Genomic DNA, 11,725 nt, shown 5'->3' on the forward strand with positions numbered 1-11,725 from the left:
AGGATACAGGAGGCATATATATCCTTATAGATAACCACTATGGCCGTAGTTTAAAAAAGATTTCCTATGTATACATTTCTATGTCATGATCTGCAATCTATTGCTGCTTGGCAAGTCTTTATGATCATGATTCTTGTTATGACAGTTATGAGTACATTGGGTTTATTAGAATATATATAGATCATTAGAAATATTTTTCTTATTGGAAATGTTCAGTGATTGATACATTCCTGAGATGCTGGGGCTGCTCTCACATTATTAATATATATATATATTTTTATAATTTACTATTGTCAGATACCAGGCGCTAGAAACAAGAAGAACAATGGAAAAAGAATAAAGAGAAAGGGGAGTAACTTGTTGTGTTGTGCTTTCTCTACACAAAACAAAATACGTTTTGGCCAGAGTTGTGCTTTAATACATGGGATAATAATGCTTGTAATATCACTACAGTATTCACCTGTACTATGCAATGAATCTTGGTGACACTAAACAATATATTTACTCTCCAAAAATAATCTCTATACATCCACTACTTCATTTTCCTGTATTCTATTTTTCATGAAATGTCCTGCTTCCTTGTTATATCCCCTACGAGTTCCCAAACCTCTTCCTTTCCTTCTTCCTTCTGTTTGTTTGGAACGAGCAGTGCATGTCAGTTGTGATACTGCTCATGCACATCCCTATAGCATCTTTATCCATAGGCGTGTACAGGGGGTGTGTCAGTTGTGCCTGGCCACACCCCAATGATTCTCCCTACTGCCCAGTCTCCCCTCCTCCCATATTACACCCCTGCCGCCGCAGTGCTGTGGGTGATGTTTCAGTATGGAGAGTAGGGGAAGTGGCTAATCAATATGTCATTTAGCAACCCCTTCGTTTTCTAAATAAATACAGTGAACACACACACACTCACTGTGTTCAATCATAACTGGAGCATAGTAAACTGTGTTTATTATGCTTCAGTTTTTAAAAGAACAGGAAGCCGCTCAGCATTTATTCACTGCCCCGTGCAGCTGAGGCTGCAGAGAAAGGCATGTGTGATTGAGGTTTTGGGTGCACACCCTAATGCTATAGTCTCTGCACACCTACGTCCCTAGCACATCTCACACACCCCAGGAGCAAGCAAGAGAGGGTGGCTATGTTCCTACATACAGTGGCACCATGGAGAACACAAGTAGCCACCCTTTAAAGTGGTTGTAAACCCTATTTTTAAATGTTATGCTACAGGTGAGCCTATATTAAGGCTTACCTGTAGCTAACCAGGATCTCTCCTAAACCTGCATGGTTTAGGAGATATCCCCTGTCCCCTGCATGTGCCAATGACATTGGCATATGCGCACTAGAGAAAACTGACGCAATGGCACCTATGTGCCGCTGCATCAGTCTGCGTGCTGTTACCGGCGTCTCCTGCGCGCATGCGTGGGAGTGACGTCATTGCGGTTCCGGCCAATCACAGCGCTGAAGCCACGAAACCCGGAAGTAAACCTGAGAGAGATGCCTGCAGCCGGAGGAGGAGACAAGGACGGCTTTGGGGGCTTCGATCTAAGGTACGTGATTCATAATGAACTAGTATGCTCAATTGTCCCTTAATTTGAGAGACTGTCCCTCTTTTCAAATGAAATCTCTCTGTCCCTGTTTCCTCCTTATTGTATTTGTCCCTCTTTCTGATCTAGAGGCAAAGACCTTGTTAACTGCTTGCCAACCTGCCGCCGTCATTCTACGGCGGCAGGTCGGCTCTCCTGCGCGAGAGCCCGTCATACTACGTCGACTCTCTCGCAGGCTACCAGGAGCGTGGGCGCGATCGCCGCCGGGCACACGCGATCACTCGTTACAGAGCGGGGACCGGGAGCTGTGTGTGTAAACACACAGCTCCCGGTCCTGTCAGGGGGGGAAATGCTGAACAGAAGATCAGTGATTTCCCCTAGTGAGGCCACCCCCCCCCCCCCCCCACAGTAAGAACACACATACAAGAAGGACATACTTAACCTCTTCACTGCCAGTGGCATTTTTATAGTAATCCAATGTATTTTTATAGCACTGATCGCTATAAAAATGCCAATGGTCCCAAAAATGTGTCAAAAGTGTCCGAAGTGTCCGCCATAATGTCGCAGTACCGGAAAAATCGCTGATCGCCGCCATTACTAGTAAAAAAAAATATTAATAAAAATGCCAAAAAAAAAACCCCTATTTTGTAAACGCTATAACTTTTGCGCAAACCAATCAATAAACGCTTATTGCGATTTTTTTTGACGAAAAATATGTAGAAGAATATGTATCGGCCTAAACTGAGGAAAAAAATAGTTTTTTTTATATATTTTTTGGGGATATTTATTACAGCAAAAAGTAAAAAAATATAAAATTTTTTCAAAATTGTCGCTCTATTTTTGTTTATAGCGCAAAAACTAAAAACCGCAGAGGTGATCAAATACCACCAAAAGAAAGCTTCATTTGTGGGAAAAAAAAGGACGCCAATTTTGTTTGGGAGCCACGTCGCACGACCGCGCAATTGTCAGTTAAAACGACGCAGTGCCGAATCGCAAAAAGTACTCTGGTCTTTGACCAGCAATATGGTCCGGGGGTTAAGTGGTTAAACAAACGGTATTATTTAACCACTTCAATACTGGACACTTCCATCCTCTTCTTGCCCAGACCAATGTTCAGTTTTCAGAGCTGTCACACTTTGATTGCCAATTACTAAACTTTTTAGCTTTTTTTGAGACAGACAGAGCTTTCATTTGGTGGAATTCTGGCCCAGATTCACGTAGAATCGCGGCGGCGTAACGTATCGTAGATACGTTACACCGCCGCAAGTCTTCATCGCAAGTGCCTGATTCACAAAGCACTTGCAATGAAAACCTACGCCGGCGGCCTCCGGCGTAAGCCCGCGTAATTCAAAGGGGCGTGTTGCATTTAAATTAGGCGCGCTCCCGCGCCGGACCTACTGCGCATGCTCCCTTTTGAATTTCCCGCCGTGCTTTGCGCGAAGTGACGTCATTTTTTCGAATGGCGACGTGCGTATCGTACTTTCGTATTCCCGGACGTCTTATGCAAGAAGGAAAAATGTTTCAATTTCGACGCGGGAACGACGGCCATACTTTATACAGAACATAGGTGTGCTGTGTAAAGTTAGGGCACCTAAAACGACGACTAACTTTGCGACGGGAAACTAGACTAGCAGCGACGTAGCGAACGCGAAAAACCGTCGTGGATCGTCGTAACTACTAATTTGCATACCCGACGCTGGTTTACGACGCAAACACCCCCCAGCGGCGGCCGCGGTACTGCATCCTAAGATCCGACAGTGTAAAACAATTACACCTGTCGGATCTAAGGGCTATCTATGCGTAACTGATTCTATGAATCAGTCGCATAGATACTCTGAGAGATACGACGGAGTATCTGAGATACTCCGTCGTATCTCTGCTGTGAATCTGGCCCTTTAATCACCATTGAGTTTTTTTGTTCTTTTGCAATATAAACAAAAATAAATACAGAAAAATTGGGGGAAAAAGCCATGTTTTTCTTTTTTCTGTTATGAAATAAATAATTTTTCTTCATAAATTTAGGCCGAAATGTATTCTGCTACATTTCTTTGGTAAAAAATAACCCAAATCAGAATATATTATTTAGTCTGTGTGAAAGTTATAGTCTATTCTATAGTCTACAAACTATGGTGTGTATATATCTGAAAGCTGATCAATATTGATGTACTGATGGCCTATCTCATTTCTTGAGGCTCTAAAGTGCCTCTTTTTGCAAAGAAAATAGTTCAAGGTATTTAGTAGGAGGCATAGTGATTTGTTTTAGGTCTTAAACTTTTGTAAATTTTTTTTGGAAAGTTAAGAAAATAAATATATATATTTTTTTTTACATACTGTCACCAGAGCAGTACAGTGTCACCATATGACCGGTGTGGCAGTGAACAGGGATACTGGGTGGTGACGGTATATGTTAAAAACATATCTGGTTTTGGGTTAAATACTGCTTTAAGATTGTCCAGGCGTGATGTGAGATAGGTGCTCTCACAGGCGGTGTATCTCTTATGATCAGAAAATCGGTAAAATTTAGTCCGACGAACGATCTGCCGATTTCTGGATCATTAGTATGGTGCTTTCGACAGCCGATACAGAATTTTCGGATGACAACATTTTTTTTGTTCTTATGGGAACACAACGTCCCATTTTCGTTTAATTAGTATAGTTTTTGTCTGAAAAAAATTGTAAGAGCAAGACTACGCATGCTAAGAAATGAAAGAACATATTATGCCACTTCTGAAGTTGTATTTGGTCATACAAAAAATTTCGTATGTTGAGTAACCTCTTCACTTTCGATATGAGATTAGCATGCAACTAAAAACTGACAAAAATGTGTCCGATAATCTGATTGTGTGTACCCAGCTTAAGGCCTCATTCAGAGTTGAGTGCAGCCACTGCCTCCCAATTGACATAAATAGGACTGCTTGCATGGGCATGCACAGAACACATGTGGGCTAGCACCGCCCTTGCATGGGAATACATACACCTATGTGAATGATGCCTAAGAGGTTCCCCACATGTCTCATTGGAGGAGCTGTACATGCCTGGTCAATACTAAACAATTACAAAATCAATGAGCATTGCCCCCTATCTATGACACTAGCATGGTGGAGACTGAGGGGGTAATCCTCAAAACAGATACGCAGGCGGATCTGCTGTTCCGCCTGCGTATCCCTGTTTCTATCTTTGGAACTGATCCACAGAATCAGTTTCCAAGAGATAGACAGAAGATCCGACATGTGTAAGGGACTTACACTGCCGGATCTTAGGATGCATTACCGCATCCGCCGCTGGGGGCATTTTGCGTCGAAATGCCGCTTCGGGTATGCAAATTAGCACTTATGGAGATCCACAAAGCTTTTCAGCTTCATTTTTTCTCCGTAAGTATTAGTTTGCAAACGCAAAATTAGGGCACCTTTTACAAAGTGTAAAGTTAGTACACCTTGTAAAAGTAGACCCTTCTTTCCCGCGACGCTGTTATTTTTATTTTTTAAATTTTATTTTTCCCGCCGTATCTTTTTTTTTTTCCCGACGCAACTTTTTTTACCCGGCGCGATTCACAAAACTCGGCGTAACGTAATTTCGCGCTATGCACGTCGGGAAAATGACGTCACCAGCATGCGCAGTACGTCCGGCGCGGGAGCGCGCCTAATTTAAATGGGACTCGCCCCATTTGAATTGGGAACGCCTTGCGCCGGCCGGATTTAAGTTACACAGCCGAAAATTTCTAGGTAAGTGCTTTGTGGATAGGGCACTTAGGTAGAAATTTTTGGCCAGTGTAACTTAAATGGTCAAAATTACGTTGCGCCGGGTTTTTGAGGATTACCCCCTGAGTCACTTCCAGAAAATTCATGTGCAGCATTTTTTTTTTTTTTTAACAGCTCCTTATTTCTTTTAGTGCTCAGCTGATTCAGGTTGGAGACACTCAGCACTCCTTATTTAGGAGGATTGATGCATTATGAAATTGCCCATCTGACTTTGCTCTAAGGCAGTTCCCCAATAATCAAGTGATGTAGGTGAAAATGAAATTAAGTTACAAATTCATATTGATAATGACTGCCTAGGAAGATCATGGCAATGTAAAACTACGGTCAGGGCCGGACTTACCATTGGGCTTGACTGGGCTCAAGCCCAGGGGCCCCGCCCAATAGGGGGCCCCCTTTTTTTTTTAGGGGTCCGGAGGTCCCCAGGGGCCCGGTGGCCCCCAGGGCCCCCGGATGGCAACCCCCCTTTTTTTAATTTATTTTTTGTAAAAAAAATGTTTTTTTATATATTTTTATATATATATATATAATATATATATTTATTATTATTATTATTATTATTATTAAAGGGCCCAGGGGTCTCCAGGGCCCCCCGGATGGCAACCCACCTTTTTAATTTTTTTATAAAAAAAAATTACATTTATATATATATATATATATATATATATATATATATTTTTTTTTTTTATTATTATTATTAAAGGGCCCAGAGGTTTATTTTTTCTTTTTATTAAAAGGCCCAGAGGTCCCCAGGGCCCCGGATGGCTACCCCCCTTTTTATATATATATATATATATATATATATATATATTTATTTACTCCTTTATTTCTTCTTTTTTTGTAAAGGCCCCCCCCGCTTCTCAATTTGCGGCAGCCCCCCCCCACTTCTCAATTTCAGGCGGCAGCACCCCCCCCCCCCAGGTTCTCTGCTTCAGGGGGCCCATGCCTTAAGCTGTGCAAGGGGCCCCAAAATTCCTGATGGCGGCCCTGCACATACCTCCCAACACGCACGGATTCTGTGGGACTTTCCCGCACAGACAGCTTCTTCCTGCAGTCCCGCAAAAGTGTTAATTTTCCCGCACTGCAAGAGGAGGCAGCACGGAAGCAGGAGGAACCGGAGCGGTGTGTGGAGGACTGTGGCTGCTGAAGGGAAGAAAGCCGACAGCCGGGCTAATGACAGTCTGTGGCCCCGGCTGTTGGCACAGGTGAGAGGCACTCCCCCCCTCAACAACTGCAAAATCCCCCCCCCCCCGCTCAACAACATTAATGCGCACCCCCCCTGCTCAACAACTTTAATGCGCCCCTCCCCCCCCCGCTCAACAACTTAAATCCCCCCCCCCCGCTCAACAACTTCGATCCCCCCCCAATTCTCGGCTCCAGGGGCCCCCACCACCCTAAGTCCTGCCCTGACTACGGTGCTCACATAAGCACTTAGGCTAAGAACATGGCATAGCATGCATTGAATATAAAATGTGTGTGACCTTACTTTGCCATCAGCACTCCATCTGTTTCTTTCCAAGCAGTGAAATGGTTAAGATTTATGTACCTATGAACACTTTGACTGTAAATACTATTAGCTAATGGAGCAGTCTCCAGACAGAATCTCATTGCTTTACTGACATCATCCAGATATAAAAGCCAAGTGCTAGGCAGAGAATCTTAAAAAACTGGACAGCTCATGACACGTCACGTGGCTTTGGTATAAATAAATGAATACTGTAAAAAAAAAATTGTCTTAAGTAACAGTTAAATTGTAATCTGCATATCTGCCAGTTTAGAACAGAAATACAAGCAGAAGCTGACCAATGGCATTCCTGATTCTTCCCAAAAAAACAAACAAAAGCAATTGCTGTTCTACATGTTTTTTGTCCTTTATAAACAAATGTCCTTCCATTCTCTTAATACCATAACTCTATGAACTTGTTGTAATCAAATCTTCAGCGCCCAAATTAAAGTGAATATATTTGAACCCATTATTGCATTAGAGGATGGAAATACCACACTTTAATTTTATTCCTTTAGTAAATTATATTATATTACGGGCCAAATTCTCAAAAGAGATACGCAGACTTAACTGCTGTTCAGTCTGTGCCTAACTTTGGAAACGATTCTCAAAAGGCTTTTTCCAAAGTTAGGCAGAAAATCTGACATGTGTAAGACACTTACACGGTCAGATTTTAGGATGCAGTACCGCATCCGCCACTGGGGGCATTTCTCATTGAAATGCAGCTTTGCGTATGCAAATGAGGACTTAAGCAGATTTTCAAAGCATTTCAGCACTTTGATTTCTGCCTAAGTTCCGAATTTGCCGGCGCAAAACTAGGGCTGGTTTTATAATGTGGAAAGTTAGCCAAACCTTGTAAAGGCCCATTCCAGCGATGGGATTTGGTATGCATTCCTGAGGGAGAACTCCACGGCAATTTTTAAATTCAAAACCGGCATGGGTTCCCCCCCAGGAGCATACCAGGCCCTTAGGTCTGGTATGGGTTGTAAGGAGACCCCCCCACGCCGAAAAATTGACGTAGGGGGTCCCCCTACAATCCATACCAGACCCGTATCCAAAGCACGCTACCCGGCCGGTCAGGAATGGGAGTGGGGACGAGCGAGCGCCCCCCCCCCTCCTGAGCCGTGCCAGGCCGCATGCCCTCAACATGGGGGGGTTGGGTGCTCTGGGGCAGGGGGGCGCACTGCGGGCCCCCCCACCCCAGAGCACCCTGTCCCCATGTTGATGAGGACAGGACCTCTTCCCGACAACCCTTGCCATTGGTTGTCGGGGTATGCGGGCGGGGGCTTATCAGAATCTGGGAGTCCCCTTTAATAAGGGGGCCCCCAGATACCGGCCCCCCACCCTAAGTGAATGGATATGGGGTACATCGTACCCCTATCCATTCACCTGGACGCAAAAAGTAAAATGTAGTAAACACACAACACAAGGCTTTTTAAAATAATTTATTATTCTGCTCCGGATGCCCCCCCTGTCTTCGTTATTAGCTCAATTACCAGGGGGGGCTTCTTCTTCCACTCTCCGGGGGTCTTCTCCGCTCTCCGGGGGGGGGGTTTCTTCTTCCGCTCTCCGGGGGGGGCTTCTCCGGACTCCGGGGGGCTTCTTCCATCTTCTCCCCTCTTCCGCTGTTGACTCGGCGAACCCCGGTTCTTCTGCAGCTCTCCGGTGCCTTCTTCTTCAGCGCTGGCTGCCTGCTATGTTTGTGTGTTAGCTCGATTTCAAACAGGCAGCCAGCGCGGTCTTCTGTGGCGTCAGGGTCTTCTCTTCCTTTCTTCCGATGTTGCCTCGTCGCCTGTTGTCGCTGCAATGATGGAAGCGCGCCTTGCATCACATTTATATAGGCATCACCGTCCCATCATGCTCCGGCAGGTACCCACGTGGTGGGTGCCTACCCACGTGCACCCACCACGTGGGTACCTGCCGGGGCATGATGGGACGGTGATGCCTATATAAATGTGATGCAAGGCGCGCTTCCATCATTACAGCGACAACAGGCGACGAGGCAACATCGGAAGAATAGAAGACAAGACCCTGACGTCACAGAAGACCGCGCCGGCTGCCTGTTTGAAATCGAGCTAACACACAAACATAGCAGGCAGCCAGCGCTGAAGAAGAAGGCACCGGAGAGCTGCAGAAGAACCGGGGTTCGCCGAGTCAACAGCGGAAGAGGGGAGAAGATGGAAGAAGTCCGGAGAAGCCCCCCCCGGAGAGCGGAAGAAGAAACCCCCCCCCCCGGAGAGCGGAGAAGACCCCCGGAGAGTGGAAGAAGAAGCCCCCCCTGGTAATTGAGCTAATAACGAAGACAGGGGGGGCATCCGGAGCAGAATAATAAATTATTTTAAAAAGCCTTGTGTTGTGTGTTTACTAAATTTTACTTTTTGCCTCCAGGTGAATGGATAGGGGTACGATGTACCCCATATCCATTCACTTAGGGTGGGGGGCCGGTATCTGGGGGCCCCCTTATTAAAGGGGACTCCCAGATTCCGATAAGCCCCCGCCCGCATACCCCGACAACCAATGGCAAGGGTTGTCGGGAAGAGGTCCTGTCCTCATCAACATGGGGACAGGGTGCTCTGGGGTGGGGGGGCCCGCAGTGCGCCCCCCTGCCCCAGAGCACCCAACCCCCCCATGTTGAGGGCATGCGGCCTGGCACGGCTCAGGAGGGGGGGGGGGCGCTCGCTCGTCCCCACTCCCATTCCTGACCGGCCGGGTAGCGTGCTTTGGATACGGGTCTGGTATGGATTGTAGGGGGACCCCCTACGTCAATTTTTCGGCGTGGGGGGGTCTCCTTACAACCCATACCAGACCTAAGGGCCTGGTATGCTCCTGGGGGGGGGAACCCATGCCGGTTTTTTCTTTGAAAATTGGCATGGAGTTCTCCCTCTCAGGAATGCATGCTGAGCGACGCTGTCATTTTTTTTTATAATTATTTGTTTTCCCGGCGCGTCTTTTTTTTCCACCCGTCGCAACTTTAGTGTCCCGTCGAAATTCTCAAAGCCGACCGGTGTTAATTACGTTCGCGCGCTGCACGTCGGGAAAATTACGTCACACGCATGCGCAGTACGGCCGGCGCGGGAGCGCGCCTCATTTAAATTTTAAACGCCCCCAGGAGAGGAGGACAGCCTTACGACGGCGGCACTTAAGTTACACAGCGTGTAATTTCTACCTAAGTGCTTTGACGATCAGGCACTTAGGTAGAAATTTTAAGTCAGTGTAACTTAACTGCTGAAATTTAAGTTACGCAGACTTTTTGAGAATTTGGCCCTACATCTTTAAAAGGGAAAGTAAACCAGCTCTATTTAATATATAAAAGAGCTTTTAAATATATTTAGAGAGAGGGCATTTTTTTCTCAGAGAACCAGTGCAGGAACTTAAAGCGGAGTTCCACCCAAAAGTGGAATTTCCGCTTAACCACTTAACCCCCGGACCATATTGCTGCCCAAAGACCAGAGCATTTTTTGCGATTCGGGACTGCGCCGCTTTAACTGACAATTGCGCGGTCGTGCGACGTGGCTCCCAAACAAAATTGGCGTCCTTTTTTTCCCACAAATAGAGCTTTCTTTTGGTGGTATTTGATCACCTCTGCGGTTTTTATTTTTTGCGCTATAAACAAAAATAGAGCGACAATTTTGAAAAAAATTAATATTTTTTTACTTTTGCTGTAATAAATATCCCCCAAAAATATATAAAAAACTTTTTTTTTCCTCAGTTTAGGACGATATGTATTCTTCTACATATTTTTCGTAAAAAAAATTCGCAATAGGCGTTTATTGATTGGTTTGCGCAAAAGTTATAGCGTTTACAAAATTAGGGGGTATTTTTATGGCATTTTTATTAATATATTTTTTTTACTAGTAATGGCGGCGATCAGCGATTTTTTTTTCGGTACTGCGACATTATGGCGGACACTTCGGACACTTTTGACACATTTTTGGGACCATTGGCATTTTTATAGCGATCAGTGCTATAAAAATGCATTGGATTACTATAAAAATGCCACTGGCAGTGAAGGGGTTAACACTAGGGGGGTGGAGAAGGGGTTAAGTATGTCCCTGGGTGTGTTCTTACTGTGGGGGGGGGGGTGGCCTCACTAGGGGAAATCACTGATCCTCTGTTCATACATTGTATGAACAGAAGATCAGCATTTCCCCCCCTGACAGGACCGAGAGCCCCTAGTGGCCGCTCAAAGAGCCGATGTATAGCTACGGGCTCTCGCCCAGGAGAGCCGACCTGCCGCAGTAGAATGACGGCGGCTGGTCGGCAAGTAGTTAAATCACTCCTTGCCCCCTTACATGCCACATTTGGCATGTCATTTTTTGGAGTGGGGGCTTCAGTAGGAGTAGGACATTTTGTCCCACTTCCTCCTTCCGCCCAGGGAATTTGAAGGAATTTGGGGGCCCCAAGCAAATTGGACATGGAGGCCCCCCAACCCTCCCCGCACGCAAAGCCTACATGAACCACAGCATAGATACTAAGCGGTCACAAATATGTCATCTGCCTGCTCTTCTCTGGACCCATGTGAAAGGGGCTTAAGGCTTCATTCACATGTGCAGCTGAGGGATGGTAAAACCAGGCCCTTGAGCCTGCTAGTCTGTCTGCTCAGAGCTGTACCAATGCCATGGTAAAAATTAAATAGCATGTCACATTAGGTGGGCGTTACCAACCAATGCAAGTCTAAGGGGGAGTGCCGCAACTGCCCCAAAACCGAATGCAATGCATGTGATTGCAGCACACTAGTGCGGCATTTACAGGGTTAAATCAAGCAGTGAGAAAGTGACATAACACCTGACAGACGGTCAGGCATTTCTCCCCTGACAGGACCGGGAGCTGTGCGCTCCTCCATCGGCGCGCACGCGCCCCTATTGGCTGCACGGCGAGATGACGTATAGCTACGTGATCTCGCCCAGCAGAGCCGACCTGCC

This window comes from Rana temporaria, chromosome 8 (genome assembly GCF_905171775.1).
Source record: "Rana temporaria chromosome 8, aRanTem1.1, whole genome shotgun sequence".
NCBI lineage: Eukaryota > Metazoa > Chordata > Amphibia > Anura > Ranidae > Rana > Rana temporaria.